The sequence below is a fragment of the Cervus canadensis genome, chromosome 3 (assembly GCF_019320065.1).
Source record: "Cervus canadensis isolate Bull #8, Minnesota chromosome 3, ASM1932006v1, whole genome shotgun sequence".
Lineage (NCBI taxonomy): Eukaryota > Metazoa > Chordata > Mammalia > Artiodactyla > Cervidae > Cervus > Cervus canadensis.
The window spans coordinates 50062230-50081212 of NC_057388.1; the positions used below are offsets into that span (position 1 = coordinate 50062230).

Below are 18983 nucleotides of genomic sequence, written 5' to 3' on the forward strand. Positions count from 1 at the left end.
CATCCTCCTCCTCCCTTTCTTCTTAATTTTTCAGCTTTTATACACATTTGACTTCTGCATGTTCATTTTATAACCTCCTAAAGGTTATAAAAGGGGTAAGCAAGTTGTGCACCTCTCACACATGCACAAAAAAGTGCCTGCATTACAATCCTTGGACTCTGTATGTTAGATTAAATGAAAAAAGAAATTAAGGTTGCAGATAGAAGTAGGTGTTGCTAACCAACTGACCTTAATTTAGCGAGATTATCCTAGTTAAACAGGTGTGGCCAATGTAATTACCATCAGGTAAGAGTGGGCGTGGGAGGCAGGAGAGAAAATTGTTAGTGCAGTGTGATCTGGGAAAGATTTGAGTTGCTGTTTCTGGCTTTGCAGATGGAAGGGGCCACAGGAAAAGGAGTAAGAATGGCTTCTAGAAGCTGGGAAAGGCCACGATGCGGATTTTTCCCTAGAACCTTCAGAAAGTATGTCATCTTGCCAACTCCTAGTGAGACCCAGAACTGTAAGTTAACATATTTTTGTTGTCTTAAAGCTATTATATTTTGGTAATTTGTTACAGGAGCAATAGGATACAATGCACTTGAAATGTATTGAATTTTCTGACTGTTTTCAGTGTTTTTGCTATTGATTCTTTTCAGGTTTTGCATATATTTGGTCATCATCTGAAAAAAATGATCACGTCATACCAGTTTCAATCTGTGAGATTCTGAGTGCTTTGGCTGGTATCTTTGAAAACAATGCTAGTGAATATAATGGTAATCTTTACCTGTTCCTGGCTTTACTTCAAACACCTCTATTATTTCCACGTTTAGGGGCTGACTTCTGAGTTAAACCGTGTATGTTTTATCATGTTAGGAAAGTATCCATCAATTCCAGTTTTGTTGGTGTTAAATTTTTCAAATGTTTTCCTGTGTCCATGAAGATAATTATAGGGTGTTTGTCTTAACTCTATTAGTAGGATGGTGGATTCTGTTTGCAGATATTTTAGTAGAGAATTTTAATTTGATATTTGAAGTGAAGTAGACCTGTGTTTTAATTTTTGGTTAATTTTTGTGTCATATACTGAAATCAGTATTATAACTTCCTTTTCAAAATTAATTTGAAAGAAAGGAAAGGAGTACTGATATATGCTGCAACATGAGTGAACCTGAAAAACTGTATGCTAAATAAAAGAAGCCAGACAAGAAAGGCAACTTATTGTATGAATTAATTTATATGAAATGTCTAATAAAGTCAACTCTCTAGAGTCGGAAAGTAAATTAGTGGTTGCCTAGGGCTAGAGGTGAGAATGAAGATTAGCTGCAAATGGGTGAGGGGATCTCATTGGAGTGATGGAAATGTTAAAAGCGGATTGTGGTGATGAAAGCACAACTTGGCAATTCACTAAAAATTGTTAACTTTTACATTTAAAATGAAGGTTTTGTTTTGTTTTTTTTTAACTTCTTTGGCTGAATCAGGTCTAAGTTGCGGTACGTGGGATCTTTGTTATGTCATGCAAGATCTTTGCTGCGGTGGGGCAGGAACTCTACAGATGTGGCGCACGAGCTTTGGAGCCTGCGGGCTCCGTACTTGTGGTGACATGTGGAGCTTATTTGCTCTGTGGCATGGGGTATCTTAGTTCACCAACCAGGGAAGGGGGGTTTTACGGTATGAAAATTACACCTCCTTGAAGTTGTAAAAGACAGAATTTTTTTTTAATTGATACTGTGTGCTCAGTTGTGTCCGACAATTTGTGACCACATGGACCAGCTCCTCTGTCCATGGGGTTTTCCAGACAAAAAAGTGGCTTGCCATTTCTTCCTCCAGGGGATCTTCCCGATCCAGGAATCAAACCTACCTCTCTTGTGCCTCTTGCACTGGCAAGTGGGTTCTTTACCACTGAGCCACCTGGGAAGCCCCAGCTGAAATGTAGTCTACCTAAATTATATAGTATATTTAACAGGGAAAAAAAAAAATTTGGAAGTTTCCTTCCTTTTCTATACTTTGGAATAGCTTAAGTAATATGTAGATTATATGGTACATAAATGTATGATAGTGCACCTGGTGGAAATACTGATCCTGATGATTTATTGTGTGTATTGGAGGAGGAGAAACAAGGTCTTAAATGATTTTCTCTGTTTCCTCGATGATGATTGGCCTATTCAGACTTCCTGTCTCCACTGAGTCACCTAGGTAAGCAGTGTATGTCTTTTTAAAAAAATTTGCTTCATTTTGGTTTTAAAGTATAACTGAAGGGATATGAAAATATATTCTTTATCTTAAAACATTCTTCAATTATTTTCCATTCATTTTTAATATTTGTGTTTCCTCTCATTTGGCCTTAATTAGATCAGTTAATAGATTGTTTATTTTCTTGGCCTTGTTTCAAACAATGATACATATTTGGATCTGCAAAATGTGTTTTGTTGTCAGTTTTTCTGAGTGAATTCTCCTTAGTAGGCATTTCAATATGTGACATATATATATACACATGTATATATATATATATATATATATATATGTATGTTTCAGGAGCAGTCCTTGAGTTGCAAATTTCAGTAGTTCTCTTCCATTGCTTCAATTTTCTTCTTTGAGGATACCTGTTATACATATATTGCATCTTTTTTGCTTACATTGTATATCAATGACTTTCTCTTGAAATTTGCTATTCCTTTTGTAGCTTTTTAAACAACTTAATTGGGGTGGAGTGTGATTTATATACTGTAAAGTTCACCCACTTTGTGTGCAGCTTCATCATTTTTAGTAAATTTATATAATTATAGAATAATCACAATAAAAATTTATGGAAACTTTCATCACCTTATGCCAGAGCATGAAATAAGCCATGATAAATATTAATTTACAAGGGATGAAATATTATTAAAAAAGAATCTCTAAATAAATGAGAATTAAATTAGAAATCAATAACAAACATCTGGGAAATCTCCAAATATTTGAAATCACACAACTTATTTATAAGTAACACAAAAATAAAAGAATCATTCACCTATAGAATGTTCCACACACACTTGGCTTCCCTGAAGTCTTTGTTTGCTAAGTACAGAGTTTAAAATCATTAGAGTTTCTAGTAAAGAGTGTATGGATAACACATTGCTTGTTTTTTAATTTCTCCTGATTTTTGGTGAAATCTAAACAGTTTGGATGATATATGCTACTAACTTCAAATTGATTTTTTTCTGAACTTCTTTTTGTTGTTTGGCTTTTTGCAGGGGAAGTGGTTGTGATTTATTTTCGAAATGTAACTACACTTATTTCTAGACATCTTTCTCCTGTTGTTTGTGATTGCTGATACATGCTCAATTCTTTTATTTTGATTTTTAAAGTGTGACTTCTTTCACTTTGTCCTGTGACTACATGGCTTATGAGGCAGTCAATGATGTAAGCAGAGGTTGCATAAAAATTTTCAAGTTCATAGGCTGTGATAGATATGTGTATGAGTTGAAGAGTACGTTCAGTGCTCATCTAGTCTTCAGATCTCTTGGCCTTTTAATTTCCACTGTTTTCCTTTGAGTCCTCTTATATATGTTCAGAGTTTCCTAGGCAGTCAGGGATATGTGTAGGGCTTCACTGGGTCTTCCATATTCTCCTGGGATATCTCTTACATTTCTGGCTGGTTTGCCACTCACCCCAACTGCTAGTTTTCCCATTTATTTTCTGTGGGAATTTGTTGTGCTCTAGAATTGCCAGGTTCGGCTGACAAAACTAGAAATTTTAATCACATGGTGGAAAATGACTATCTTTCTGACAGTAAAGCAGCTGATTTTGCTGTAATCTATATCCTCTGGCAAAGCTACAGATCTCAACAATGAAACTTGAGGGAATGTGTGTATGTGTGTGGGGCGGGGCATGGGGTGAGATGGGGGAGTGGTATTATTTGAAGACAGAAGGTCCAGAAATTACTGCTATTTTAACCAAAGTCCAAGCAATTCTTTAAAAATACTTTTTGATGTGTTTTATATCTTTAGTCTATTTAAATTCTGTCAAATAGTTATTTCTGAAAAGTTTGTTCAGCTAAATATAGCATTTTTCCTCACAAAGTGGATTCACTCACCTCTGCTTAGCACCATAGCCAAAGTACCTTATGTGATTTCTTTGGTTTTAAAATTTGTTCCTGTCACATTCTATTTCTCTTAAGATGGCCGTTGTTTATTCACTCTTCTGTTTCTTCGTATAACTTTGTTCCTTTGTGACATGATTTTTAATTTCATTTTTTTACAGATTGTTTTTCTCTTGCACTCTGTTTCTAGTTCTCATTTTTTTTTTTCACATTTTCTATTTATTTTCATTTGGCTTATTTTGAAACACTTGGTTACAATTTTTATGTTTTTTGTGAACTTTTTTTGGCATGCTTTTATTATCCGTGAGAACATTATTTTCTTATTTCTTACAATGTTGTATAGGATTCCTTTTACATTGTACATTTTTACATAAGTTTAGTTTGCTTAAACTTTTGGGAACAAGCGGTCAGGATAGTTATCCTATTTCCATGACCTTAGAAATCCTGATTTGGTTGTTTTTGCAAAAGATCAAAACACTTTGTGAGGTTTACTTCCCTTTCTGTCCTTACAGCTTTTATCTGGACCTTTTCTCTATTCTGCTGTCATTCTTGCCAGCTTGCTTAATTTACATTCTAGTCTCAGTAGTTTATCTTTTGTATGTGTCTCTGTGCGGGAACAGAGTTTAGGTTTTTGTCTCTAGTTTCTAACTTTAAGTATTCTTATCCCCAAGACTGCTTCAGCCTTCTCACCTTGCTATGTATCCTGTATTTTCACTACATTAAGTGTTTAGACTTCTCTCAGTTACAGCTGCTTTTTCAGATTGACCTGCCCCCCTTTCTGATAAATGCCTGTTGGATACTTTGGGGTTCACTGTTGACTTTTCTTTTCTTCCTCCCACAGAGCTATTAATGCCATATTGTACTTACCGCTTCTGATGTTTTGTCCCCAGCTGCTCTTATTTTACATTCATGTAGATAATTTATCACCAAGTGTTTTGTAAATATTGTCTGTTGTTGTTACTTAATTTTGCCATTCTAGTTGTTCTGCTTTTATGGAAGGATTTAGGTAGCTTCAAAAATCATGCTGCAGGAATTCCATTTCAAGTGTCATTCAATTAAGCAGTTACTTGACTTAATCTTCCCATAGAAAGCAACTATAAATAATGGTCAAAATGCAAAAGACAGTGATTGAAAGGCCCTGAGGGATTATCAAAAGCAGACAGAGTATAAGTGGAACTGGACACTCCAATGACAGAAATAACAGATTCTTACCCATTTTCTTTAACTTTTAGCCAAAGGAAAGGCTATTAGAAATTTTACAGTTCTTATTATCTGAAAAGACAGAGGACAGGTTTTTCGACAACCACCCTCTGGATACTGAGGGAGAAATCCAAGAAGGAAGAGAGAAAGAGCAGAAGTCCCATAGTTGGTATTTCAACCTTGTTCAGGTATCTAGCTGAGCCATAAATCATGAATGCACAAGATATACTCTAACTCAATATAAAAGAACTAAACTTTCATTTGATCTTTTGCTCAGGAGACAGATTTTATTGATTGAGTTCCAGCAAGTTAATGGCCCTTTTGAAAAAAATATATCACCACCCTTAGGAAGACTATAACAGAATCCAAAGACTGCAAAGCATATGGCAGTAGGTCCAGTATAGTATCCAAAGTTAGTGGATAGATAAGGAAAATGTAAATTCCTCTCAAGAAAAAAACAATAAGAAAACCAATTCTTAAATATCTGCATATTGAAATTTGACCTAGGATTTAAAACAATTAGTATAATTATGCTAAAGAGCATAAAGTAAAATATATTCCTAGTAAATGAGAAAATGAGAAATCTCAGCAGAGAAATAAAAATTCTGTATCTGAATATAAAAACTCAATAAAAGGCTTTAACAGAAGACTGTACATACCACAACAGAGGCAGGAGTTATTGAACTTATATACTTCAATATAGTATCTAAAAAGAGGTAAGAAGTTGAAAGAAAGGAACTCATGGACTCATGAGACTGGTATTCAGAAGAGAAGATAGTGAATTGGAAAAAAATAATAATAAAAAATAAGGGTTGGGAACTTGGCAAATTTGGTAAAAACATAAATGCAGATAATTAAGAGTCTCTGCAAATCCATTACGGAGAAGGCAATGGCACCTCACTCCAGTACTCTTGCCTGGAAAATCCCATGGATGGAGGAGCCTGGTGGACTGCAATCCATGGGGTCGCTGAGTTGGACATGACTAAAGTGACTTAGCAGCAGCAGCAGCAAATCCATTCAGGAAAAATTACAAGAACAGCCTCTTAAAGGCACATCATAGTCAAACTTGTGAAAACAGAAAAGAAAGGAGCAGAAAAGACTATACTGACTTTTACTTACAAAGAAAACACTATTTGTATGTTGCCTGATTTAGCAGAAACTGTGGAACCCAAAAAACAGTGGGAAGCATCATTAAAATACAGTAAAACCTGTCACCCCACACTTCTATAACCAACAAAATTATCCTTTCAGAATAAAGGTGAAAGAAAGATATTTTCAAAGAAAAGAAAACTGAGATAATTCATTGCCAACTGATCTGTACCACAAGAAATGTTAAAGGAAATTCCTGAAATTGTATAAGTTATATAAAGTTGAATATAAGTATTTATATTCTATTTGTATCACACATTGGAAAAGCAGGTCTAATTGGCCTTATTTGGGGATCATCTTAAACAGTTATATTAAGTTAGTTACCAATCATAATGTTAATTGTGATTACATTGCATTTTTATCAATATGTGCTGTGCATTCTAAGTCTTATACATTCAGTATCTTATTCAATACTCTCAATCTGTCTGAGAATAGGTATTGTTATTCCCATTTTTATAGATGAGGAAAAAGAGCTGACTGGTTCAAAGACTTGTCCAAAGTCAGACTCTTAATATGTAGTGGGGCTTCCCTGATAACTCAGTTGGTAAAGAATCCACCTACAATATAGGAGACCCTGGTTTGATTCCTGGGTAGAGAAGATCCCCTGGAGAAGGGATAGGCTACTCCAGGGTTCTTGGGCTTCCCTTGTGGCCCAGCTGGTAAAGAATCTGCCTGTAATGCAGGAGACTTGGGTTCAATCCCTGGGTTGAGACGATCCCCTGGAGAAGGGTAAAGGCTACCCACTCTAGTATTCTGGACTAGAGAATTCCATGGACTGTATAGTCCATGGGGTTGCAAAGAGTCAGACATGACTGAGAGTATTTCAGTCATTCACTCACTCAATATGTAGTGGAGCCATGTTTCTAGACTCATCTCTCTCACTTTAGTCATATATTCTTTGCATCCGTGTTCTAATATACCTATGTTAATCAAATACTAGCAATTGGGCCAGATATTTATTAAAAGATCATAACAATCCATCTAGTATTGAAATTGGTAGCTGTCCTCTCTCTTTTAACCCCAAATTAAAATACTTAGTCTTTTGTTAGTAACAGACTATAATTTCAAAAATATTTTATCAAGTCATAGAATAAAAGCAGAGTGCATAATTTGGCTCCATGTAGAAACTATTTTATTGATTGGAATAGTGAGGCTAAAATTATTTAAAAAAACACAAGTTGAAAAATTTTCCTTGGCCTACTGAGTAATAATAGTCACTGGATTTTTACCTTTGTCACTTTTATTGTATAACAAACCTTTATAACAGAAAAGTGGGATCCAAACAATTTGAATCTTCACAAGGAACCTGAGAAATAAATCTCCAAGTTCCTCTGAAATACTTATTTTTAGTTTGAACCAACTTCCATTATAATGTTGTGACTAAAATTTGAACTTGACATGGCCTGGAAAATTAAAAATTTGAAAATTCTCTTTCCCTTCCCAAGAATACTTTTGGAATAAGTATGTGATGTAATTCTGGTGAATGAAACATAAAAAGATGTTGCTATAATGTGCCTATTCCTAAGGTATTACTCATCCTTTGAAACTACATATATGGCTTTATGATTTCTGCTTTATGATTTCTACTCACAGGCAAGCTGAAGATTAAAAAAATCTCAAGCTTAGACTGTAGTTGGAACTTCATGATATGTCATACCAGGTAGAGGTGGGTTGTTATTGAAATGCAACATCTGAGTCATCTCAGCAGGCAAAAATTTATAATTCCTATTATACTTGATCTCATAGCATGATGAGGTCAAGAGCGATAAAAATTATTTGGCAGCATCTCATGCCAAAGAATGCTCGAACTACCGCACAATTGCACTCATCTCACATGCTAGTAAAGTAATGCTCAAAATTCTCCAAGCCAGGCTTCAGCAATACATGAACCCTGAACTTCCAGATGTTCAAGTTGGTTTTAGAAAAGGCAGAGGAACCAGAGATCCAATTGGCAACATCCGCTGGATCATTGAAAAACCAAGAGAGTTCCAGAAAAACATCTATTTCTCCTTATTGACTATGCCAAAGCCTTTGACTCTGTGGATCACAATAAACTGTAGAAAATTCTGAAAGAGATGGGACTACCAGACCACCTGACCTGCCTCTTGAGAAACCTGTATGCAGGTCAGGAAGCAACAGTTAGAACTGGACATGGAACAACAGACTGATTCCAAATAGGAAAAGGAGTACGTCAAGGCTGTATATTGTCACCCTGCTTATTTAATTTATATGCAGAGTACATCATGAGAAACACTGGGCTGGCGGAAGCACAAGCTGGAATCAAGATTGCCAGGAGAAATATCAATAACCTCAGATATGCAGATGACACCACCCTTATGGCAGAAAGTGAAGAAGAACTAAAAAGCCTCTTGATGAAAGTGAAAGTGAGAGAGTGAAAAAGTTGGCTTAAAACTCAGCATTCAGAAAACTAAGATCATGGCATCTGGTTCCATCACTTCATGGGAAATAGATGGGCAGACAGTGGAAACAGTATCAGACTTTATTTTTTTGGGCTCCAAAATCACCGCAGATGGTGATTGCAGCCATGAAATTCAAAGATGCTTACTCCTTGGAAGGAAAGTTATGGCCAACCTAGATAGCATATTAAAAAGTAGAGAGATTACTTTGCCAACAAAGGTCCATCTAGGCAAAGGCTATGGTTTTTCCAGTAGTCATGTATGGATGTGAGAGTTGGACTGTGAAGAAAGCTGAGTGCTGAAAAATTGATGCTTTTGAACTGTGGTGTTGGAGAAGACTCTTGAGAGTCCCTTGGACTGCAAGGAGATCCAACCAGTCCATCCTAAAGGAGATCAGTCCTGGATGTTCATTGGAAAGACTGATGTTGAAACTGAAACTCCAATACTTTGGCCACCTGATGCGAAGAATTGACTCATTGGAAAAGACTCTGATGCTGTGAGGGATAGGGGGCAGGAGGAGAAGGGGATGACAGAGGATGAGATGGCTGGATGGCATCACCGACTTGATGGACATGAGTTTGAGTAAACTCCGGGAGATGGTGATGGACAGGGAGGCCTGGCATGCTGTGATTCATGGGGTTGCAAAGAGTCGGACATGAGTGGGCAACTGAACTGAACTGAATAATCTAATTTGATAATATATAGAAAGCAAGAAAACTAAAGTACTGGTGTCAAGATGGTTTAGAGTAGAGATTAATGAATGAAGCACTCAAAATGACCTCAAAGCTTGAATTCTTACCAGAGGAATCCCAGTGAATTTCTTTGGATATCAGTCACTTCCGGTTTTGAAGTGCGTTGACTCAAAGCTCAGGTAGAATAAAAGTTACACATGGGCCCAGCAATGTGGGTGTCCCTGCAGCAAGGATGGCCACCGAGGTCCAGCCCCGGCAGGACCAGGAATACCCAAGGGATGAGTGGAGTTGGCGAGGAAGAAGACAGACAGACACACACACAGACGGCTGCGTAGAAGAGGTAGCTTATTTTTAGGATAGCTCAGTTTTTATAGAATGAATGTTACCTCCCCCTTAAGTCACCACATATTACATCAGATATTGGTTTGTGCTTCCATCAATATTTTTTTCCCCATGTTTTTCCCCTAAGCATTCATCTAGAACGTTTCCGATTACAGGGTTTATACTTAAATGTCCCGTACATAATCTCCTTGCCTCAATGACCTAACATTCTCACTCTAATGAAAACAACGTTCCACAAATCTCAGGTATAGTGTAAATTCTTTGGACAATAAAACAATACATGGGAAGGGTCACAGTAACATGTTTGACATTTCTGAAAATAGTACCATGAGAAAAACCTGATATTTTTCTTTACCTGAAACCACAAAATCTCAATTTACAATGATTAACTATTAAACAGCAAAAACACCTCTAAAGCAGCAAAACACCTCTGTTAATAGTAAGATAATGGCAGTAAAGCTGGTTAATATAAATCTTCTATTAAAATCCTATATACCCCTTTTTCTAATTTTACAAAAATACCCATAATATCCCATGTTGTTTAAAGAGAGGGAAACAATGAACAAATAGCAGCAAGGAAATAGCAATAGTGAAAACCCTTTCAACCAAGGAGCAAGTAAACTAAAGCAGTATATCTACTTCTAAATCTAAATACCTCTACTCTTTTCTATTTTAGAACATTATAATCTTTTAAGCAAGCAGCCAAACTATACCTGTGGCCTTTTCTTTTATGACTTGATGTTTATGGTCGTGTCCTGAGCCAGAGCAATCTTGAGCATTTCCAACAAGGCTTGGACTTTTCCAGCGAGGCCTTATTACTATATATTATAATTTCCAAAAATTAATAGAAAGCCCAATAACAGTAAGACAGAAGGAAGAAAGGGACATACCAGGCCCCTGGGACAACCTCGAGGGGAAGAGCTGCCTTGCAGGGTCCTTTCTCGTCCCGGAGGCTCCGGAGGGGACATATTGGGCTCCTGGGGCAGCGCCATGTGAGGAAGAGCTGCCTTGCAGGTTCCTCTCTTGCCCCATGACCTTGTCATGGACTGGGTGCATCCCGGCGGCTCCCAACAGATGGCTTCACTGGGGAGTGCATTCCTCCCTCCACGGGATTCTCCAGGCAAGAGTACTGGAGTGGGTTGCCATTTCCTTTTCCAGGGGATCGTCCCAACTCAGGGATCCAGCCTGGGTCTCCCGCATTCCAGGCAGACGCTTTAACCTCTGAGCCACCAGGGAAGCCCACATGAAGTGTGCAACTTACCAACAGGGACCAGGCCTGAACACCAGTCATGGTGTTGTCTACATCAGGACCTGTGGGAAGTTAATTATAGTGGTTCATTTCATGGTGAAGGGGAAGTAAGTTGTCTTTGCCGGAGAAAACCTGCGTTCTCTATTTAAATCTTTCCTTGCTCTTCATGTAGGTACTTTAATAAGCAAATGTAGACTTTGTGAATGCCTTATGTACTACTGTAATGCTATCTCATGTAACATGCCTCCAAACAAGACATCACCATAAAACTGAAAGACAGTAAGCTATTAGCCATGTGATATATAACTCTTTAAGGTTAATCTTAATTCTCACTTAATTCTATGAAGTCTTCTTGAATACATCTTTGATAATAATTATTGCCTTTCCTGATTTCACAGCCCTTTAGATTTTTACATCATTTAAGTTATCCTAGCAATCTCTATCTTGTTCTATCACTCAGCCTTTCACATGTGCCCTGCTTTATTAAATTTCAGTCTTTTAAATAAAATCTTAACTCATTCGTTTGCCTTGGTCTACCAGAATATTTTGCACATGTAAGATACTAAAAGATTGTTTGCTGATGACAGTCATATTCACAGAACCTTAAAATTGTATATGATTTTAAAGGGCATTGAAGCCTCAACTCTTCCAGTGAAATCTCTTTTTTGAGAATGCTTTACTTATGTAAAAAAAAAAAAATCATGATTGGCTGAAATAAATTAAAAATCTCTTTCATTACATAGCGTTGGTCCAGAACAGTGTAAGTTCAGGGGACCCACACATGATCTTATATTACTCTTTCTATTCCTTGTGAATTATTCTTCAAATGTTTATATTTAAAAGCAGATCAAGTTATTTTTATCTTACCTGTTAAAGAAAAGCAGTTGTTCCTCTTCTTTGTAGCTTGCAATGTTTAGTTCTAATAACGTAATAAATTTTAAAGTTTATCTTCCTTGTCTCCTAGAATGTAAGCTCCATAAGGATAGGAATTCCCTCCCCCCAACTCTGTTATATCCTAGTATTTAGTAAAGTGCCTGTCATAGAATAAGGATTTTATATATCATTGTTCTTTTGTTGTGTGTGGTTAAGTCTTTCAATTAAAACAAGACACCTATAAAAGGTAGTACACAAAATTTTAAGAAGAGAACTTTATAAAAGTGAATATACTTTATTTTAAGGTCTTTGTATCCAGAAGCAGATTAGGAGTCATTTTTGTAGATAAAAACATGTGTATGATAGGGATTTGCTGAATCCATAACTGCTTTCAACAGTTCTTCCCCTTAGTGAACATCATAGAATGTTCTAAATAAATATTATGAGAACCACAACTAATACCACAAACTTATTTAGATAAACCCAAACATGATTTTCAGCCCTAATGATTGCCTGGCTTTTCAGAATGATTCTAGTTAGTGTTAAATGACTTTTCTAAAAAGCATACAGCAGCAGTTTAATTATTAAGATATCACTGTACTGACAGATATTGTCCTGACCCAGAGGTTGATGGAGTCTACTTCAAAATTTCATTTCTGAAAGTTGACAATTCTGTATATATTCTATTGTTTTACTTGAAAATCATCTGATAGAGGGCTTTTAAAAAGAACTGGGTATTCCCTAACTAAAGTCTTCAGAGAATAATTTTAAGAGAGGACCGATTTCAGTTTGGAGTTCTCAAAAGGGTCTGGTTCACCTTCATCATTGATCTTTCTGTTTGAAGTGTTCATTTACCATCCTGACATAATCTAGGGCTGCACTGCATGATGTTGATGATACTTTTGTCAACGTGAAGAATGCAGTGCCATTGTTATAGAAATCGTACAAGAAACAGAGACCTTAATATGTACCATCTGTTTTACAGAAACGTTCAATGTGGTAATGTATTTGCAATACCAGAAGCAATATCTCTAAGACATGAAATGAACATATGTTGTCTAAGAGCCTTCAGGCTGACACTGAAAAAGAGAAAAGATAGTACTTCAAGGCAAATACTGTCCCAGTAGAAAGACTGCCAGATCCAATATGGCTCAGCCTATTGACAAGTCTCTGGTGAACAACTTCATATAAAGATTTTCACATTGTTATGGGTTGTACAGCTCTCTGGCCCATCTTTTCAGCATGGGTAAAATAGTAGCAAACACCCTCTTTGTCACTCTGGGTACTTTACTGTTTCAGAGCAACAGATGTTGTCAGAAACAGTCACACCATACAATAAAGTGCTTCAATGATTATTTCTAGGACTGGAGTGAAACTGAAACTGTCTTTTGATGAGTAAGCAGGTAGCTTTAAAAACAGAGCTGAAATTTCAACCACTAAAAGTTATACTAAAATATCTAGCTACTTAGAATAAATGAAAATTATTAATTTTAAGAACAGTAGCTTATACAATTCTCATATATGTATTGACTACTAACTGACAAATTCTGACCTCATTTTCCTAGATACTCTAATTCAAAATCATATTTTACATAATGTAAAATTAAGATATATATATATGCATGAATATTGCAGTATGTACATAGCCATAAGCTGTATATGTCATATTTGTATAAGTGAGCATGAGAAGAAATTACAAAGGTCAAATGATGGATTATTAAGCCCATTAGGAGGAAGAATAGTTAACTAGCTTAACAAGTGTTAGTTTGCTTATATTTCAGTTCCAAAGATTCAATATGGCTTTAAGTTATATTATGCCATAATCAGGCTTAGCTCTTCATAAACATGTCAATATGAAATATAAGCCTTACATTTTAAAAACAGTTGAAAAAATACAGCAGTGGACTTGGAGCCAGAAGATCTGGCTTTGAGTCTCCAATCTCCATTTATAAGGTGCATGACCTGAGGTAAGGCTGACCTGGGGTCACCCTTCAAGGCCTCAATTATGTTAACTATAAATAAGAGGGTTGAACTAAATGATGTCTAAACTTCTTTCCAAATTTAAGAACTCTCATTGCAAATAGACAGTCATTATCACAGTTTAAAATGGGAGGAAAAACATGTTTGAAGTATAAAGTCAAGATAATGAGCTCTCTTATTTTATGTATTTTGTGTTTAAAACTATACACTGACCTACAGGAAAATCTCCTTAAACCATGTTCATAGAAGAGATCTAATTGTTTATATCAATATATTTCACAATGGGATTGTTCACATTTTTATCCATATTCCTTCTAAATCTCACTTCTGTTTTTTCCTAAAACCCTTCTTTGTGACTAGTCTGTTAGTTGTTGAGCAGGTAAAGAATGATGCATGCCTCCTGACCCCATAACAAGCATACTTTTATGTTTCCAAAGCTTTTTGTATTTAGAAGTAGTTCTTTGATTATTAATGGAAAGTTAATTTAAGAATAGTATTTATCTTCTATTTAAATGACCTCTTCACGATCACTCTCATGACCTGACAAAAGTCTAGGATTTATTCCAGACATCCCTGTTGCCATTCAAGTTACAATTCAAGGATGCCTCTAATCAGGAGATTTTGGTTTTCCTCGGGGTGGTAGTTTAGGCACCAGGTCCATCCTCTTCTTTCAACCCACTTTCCCTAACAGAACAGCTCTTTGGACTATGCTTCTCAAAAGAGCAGGAAAATTGTTCACTAATTGTTGCAGAGAATCTAGAAACATAAATCCAACTTCTCAGCTGAAATTTGTAAAGGAAGCTTTTCCACTTTCTCCATAATTTGTAACTTCTTATTTCCTTATCATACCCTAAATCTAGTCCCTGATCACAATCCTCTATTTTGTTACTCAGCCTGTGCTATTTATGATATATATTATGTTACCCTGACAAGTTTCACAGAGCAGTGAATGCTCTAGATACCCTTGAATTTAGAGCTTTATTCAAACTGCTGCCTGGTCTCTTGACCTGTCAACAGTCAGGGGTAGATCAACAGAAATTCTTCTCTCTGCTATGGGTCAGAGGAAAACCACTGATGAAATTCACTTCCAACCACGCAAAGTTCAAAGGCACTAGCTTGAGTGGTGCGTGTGTTTATTCAGGAACATGTGGATCTGATGAGTGCGAGGAGATTGGTGCAGTATGGCTCAGATGCAAGTCATTGAGTATAATTGATTTTTAATGGGCTGGCTACCTGCCACCAGATGTTCATCAATTAGGTACGCTTTCGAAACCAACACAGCTGCTTATTTCATGCTGACTATCCAGTGGCTGAGGTATCGTTACATAGTGTAAGAAACCAACTCTGTGTAGGGCGACCATACATTCAGTTTGCTCTCAGCCAGGTATGATGGAGGCCTGTAAGTATTAATAATACCTTCTTTCTCTTTCTCAAAATATCCCGGTTTGAAAAATAAATCACTCGGACATCCTACCTAGTTGTCATGCTGGTCCATGCACCATACAAAGCTAAGTGAGACATAGATCTTGCCCTATTGCAGCAAAATAATTCATATCAACTTCATACACAGAGTAGATCTTACCTCTCATTATCACTAAGTTTTAGAACTGTGAGGAACTTTAAATTGCTTTTAATCCAGTGCTTCTTAAGAACTTGGTTTGTGAACTGGAGAGTTAATTTTTACCAACTTACCTCTGCTGCTCCTGCACCTATTTGCAAAGTATCATCCCAATTTCTTCCCTTCATTCTTTCCTTTCTACTTGTCTTTCCTATTCTAAGCTATCTGGAGCTGGCTTATTTCCTTTTCTCATAGGTACAACTCCTACTGAGAGATGACTTTTCTCTCCTTTGAATCAATATCTCCCCTACACTGAGATGATCAAATGACATCATTGTTCTTCATAAAGGAATAGATAATTTCTTTTGGGCAAAAAAGAGAATAATTCTCCTAAATTACATTATAAGATAATTTTATGTCTACAAGGAAGAACACAGTATTGTAAAAGGATTTTCTGTCATCTTAGTCATGTTATTTTGTGAGTGTCATAACATATCTTTTAAAAAATTAACCTTCATGTTGTTACACTGTGCTATTTTGGATAATTGCCTACTAGATAATTTTGATTAAGGCTGGCCTAGCCTATACCTTTGGAGACCATTTTTTCCCTGAGTCTCTATTGATCTTCAGGAAGTATTTATCCTCTACTGGCTATAAATGCCAATATTTATTTATGCTTCTTTCTTTTAACACTTTTTAAATGTATTTTTTGTTTTTACCAAAGTGATCAATGTAAAGATCTTAAAAATTATATTGTTCTAAAATCTATAATAAAAAACAGCAGAACTGTTCCCAGTGTCGATAACTTTCAACTTTTTTAAGTTGTTTCTTTCTGTAATTATCTTTATATTTCTAAATAATGTATTTAATTTGCTCTTTATTGGTTTTTAAATTTTACTTTTCTTCCTATTTTAGAGGGTTTATAACAATCCTCCACTGCTAACATGCTTTCCATCTCCTTATCCTCCTAATATACTATAATTTTGGTTAATTAAAAAATTAGTGTTTGCATTATTATGGATAGTTAAATATTGCTACAACTGAAGCTTAACATGGAAATATAACTACCTATTTCTGTGTTGTTTTTTAGTTTTATTCAATTTTCTGTGTATCATTGACTTGTCATTTCCAACTTTCTCCCATGCTTGTGTATCTCCTCTCAACTTACTCAAAAGTTCGGAAATTTATAAGTTCCTTGTTATTTTCATTGAAATAGCCTCATGGAGACTTGGTTCTCCTCCTATCTGTAGCCTCCAGAAGAAGGCATTGCTATTGTTGCTATTGTTATTTGTCTCATCTCTTGTTAATGCTGAGAAGTCCAACGCCATTCTGATACCTGTACCACACAGAGTTAGTAACTTAAAACAATGCAAACTTATCCTGGAGTTCCGGAGGACAAGGGCTTCCCAGGTGGCCAGTGGTAAAGAATCCTCCTGCCAATACAGGAGACAAGGGTTCAATCTCGGGGTCGGGAAGATCCCCTGAAGAAGGAAATGGCAACCCACTCCAGTACTCTTGCCTTGGAGAATCCCGTGGACAGAGGAGCCTGGTGGGCTACAGTCCACTGGGTCACAAAGAGTCAGACACGACTGAGTCACTGAGCAGATACACACATCACTCTGACAAGTGTGTATCTGTCAGATACACTTCTGCTTCTGCTTCCCACTTCCTCACTTACAGACCCTTGTGGTTACTTTGGACCACCTGTAATAATCCAGTATCATCTCCTTATTTTACGATCAACTGACTAGCCACCTTAAGCCCCTTGCTGTGTAAACTACCACAGTGGCAGGTTCCAGTGGAGTAGGATGTGAACATCTTTTAGGGGCCATGACTCTCCCTATCACAGACTCTTACAGGCTGATGCAGGCTTAAGCACTCAGCATCCTCCTCAGCATTTCTAGTTAGATATCTCATTGGTATCTCAAGCCAAATTCTTGATCTTTGTTGTCCATAAATCTGTTCTCCCTTTAGTCTTCAATTTTTCAGTAACTAGGCATACCAAAAATTTTAATTGCCAAAACAAATCATTGACACCCTGTATATTCTTACATTTGCATCAAAACCATAAGCATGTTCTATTTGCTCTATTTTCAAAATACATCTGAGATTCAAAACTTCCTTCCTTCCTACCAGTTGCCCAGAGCAGCTTTTAGAATATCATAAGTATTAGTGGTTCATGAATGAGCTAATTTCTTTCCCAATTACATGATTACATACATTTTTTAAGAAGTTTCTATGTTGGCTTGCAGCTTTCTGTTTGATTGCCTTTAATTCAGATGATAATTTATTGAATTAAAATATATATCTTTAATAAGTATTTGTTCTCAATGCAAACTAAGGTATATATGATTTAGTCAGGATTCTTAATTGAGAACAACAGAAATTATTAATTTAAGCAGACAAATTTAAATATAGGTTGCAAATCAGGAGGTTTTAAAAAAAGCAGGTCCTGAAAATAGGACTTAGTTCAGCTACATTACCCATCCCAACACTGCTGGAACCCTACCTGTTATACAAAGCAAGGGCATTGGCACTGGTTTTTTATTCCTCTTCTTTTATGATTTCTAGAATGTTCTTCATAGCAATATTTTATTCTGTATAACAACCACCATTCTTAACCTATCCCATGATTCAGTGGAAAGACACAATCAATTGTAAATGAAAATGACATGAAAGATAAAAGTACCTTATTTGAATTTCCTAGAACTTCTGTTTGTTCTTTTATTTTTACATTTTCATAATGTTATAACCAATAACCCCTTATGTTTGTATTTCCTCTTACACATAAGTTGTGTTGATTACAAAAAGAAGCTGGACATTACATTTTTGAATCTTGGTGATATATGTTTTTGAAAGTTAAGATTCCCAAATAATTCTCTTGAAGTGAAGGGGAAACCAAAGGACAAGATACAGTCCTTCAATTTTTGCAGTTGAAATGCTCTTCATTTTAGATTATGTTTATTCTAAATGGCCAAACACAGTGCTGTTCCATCTTAGTCTGCAATGTGTGTGACTCACACAGTTAATAGTAGTGGGTCAAACAGTGGTGACTAATGAGGCTAATAAGACTTATTCTGTGTTGGAGCTAACAAATCCTTTATCAGTACTTCAACCACTCTGCTTATGTGCCCTCATTGTTAAGATTATGCCTTTCATCTATGGAAACCAATCCCTTTCATATACAATTTCAGCAAGAAGCTTATAAAATGTGTATTAAAGCAGTATTGACTTGTCTAACAATAAAAAGTACAATTAGGCTTCCAACACAGAGCATTTCTAATTTGCATAAAAACCTCTCTAACCTATTCCTTTTACTGCAGAATATAACCAAAAGGTTATATTCTGTTCCATGCACCAGTAATTACTCTAAAATCACTAGACAGATGTACCTATGTAATATTGTTCCATTCTTTATGCAGATCATTAAAATTGAATTTATATGTAAGATATATCAATAGGAAAATAC

General features: G+C 36.1%; 1 long non-coding RNA gene across 1 annotated transcript in view; it reads left to right on the plus strand.

Annotated features, from left to right (window-relative positions):
• The first annotated feature begins 390 nt into the window (after positions 1 to 390).
• Positions 391 to 18983, plus strand: part of LOC122438350 — a 388736-nt gene continuing 370143 nt past the window's right edge. The window contains exon 1 of the long non-coding RNA XR_006268530.1: positions 391 to 499. This is a non-coding gene — a long non-coding RNA (uncharacterized LOC122438350). The remainder of the gene's footprint in view (positions 500 to 18983) is intronic.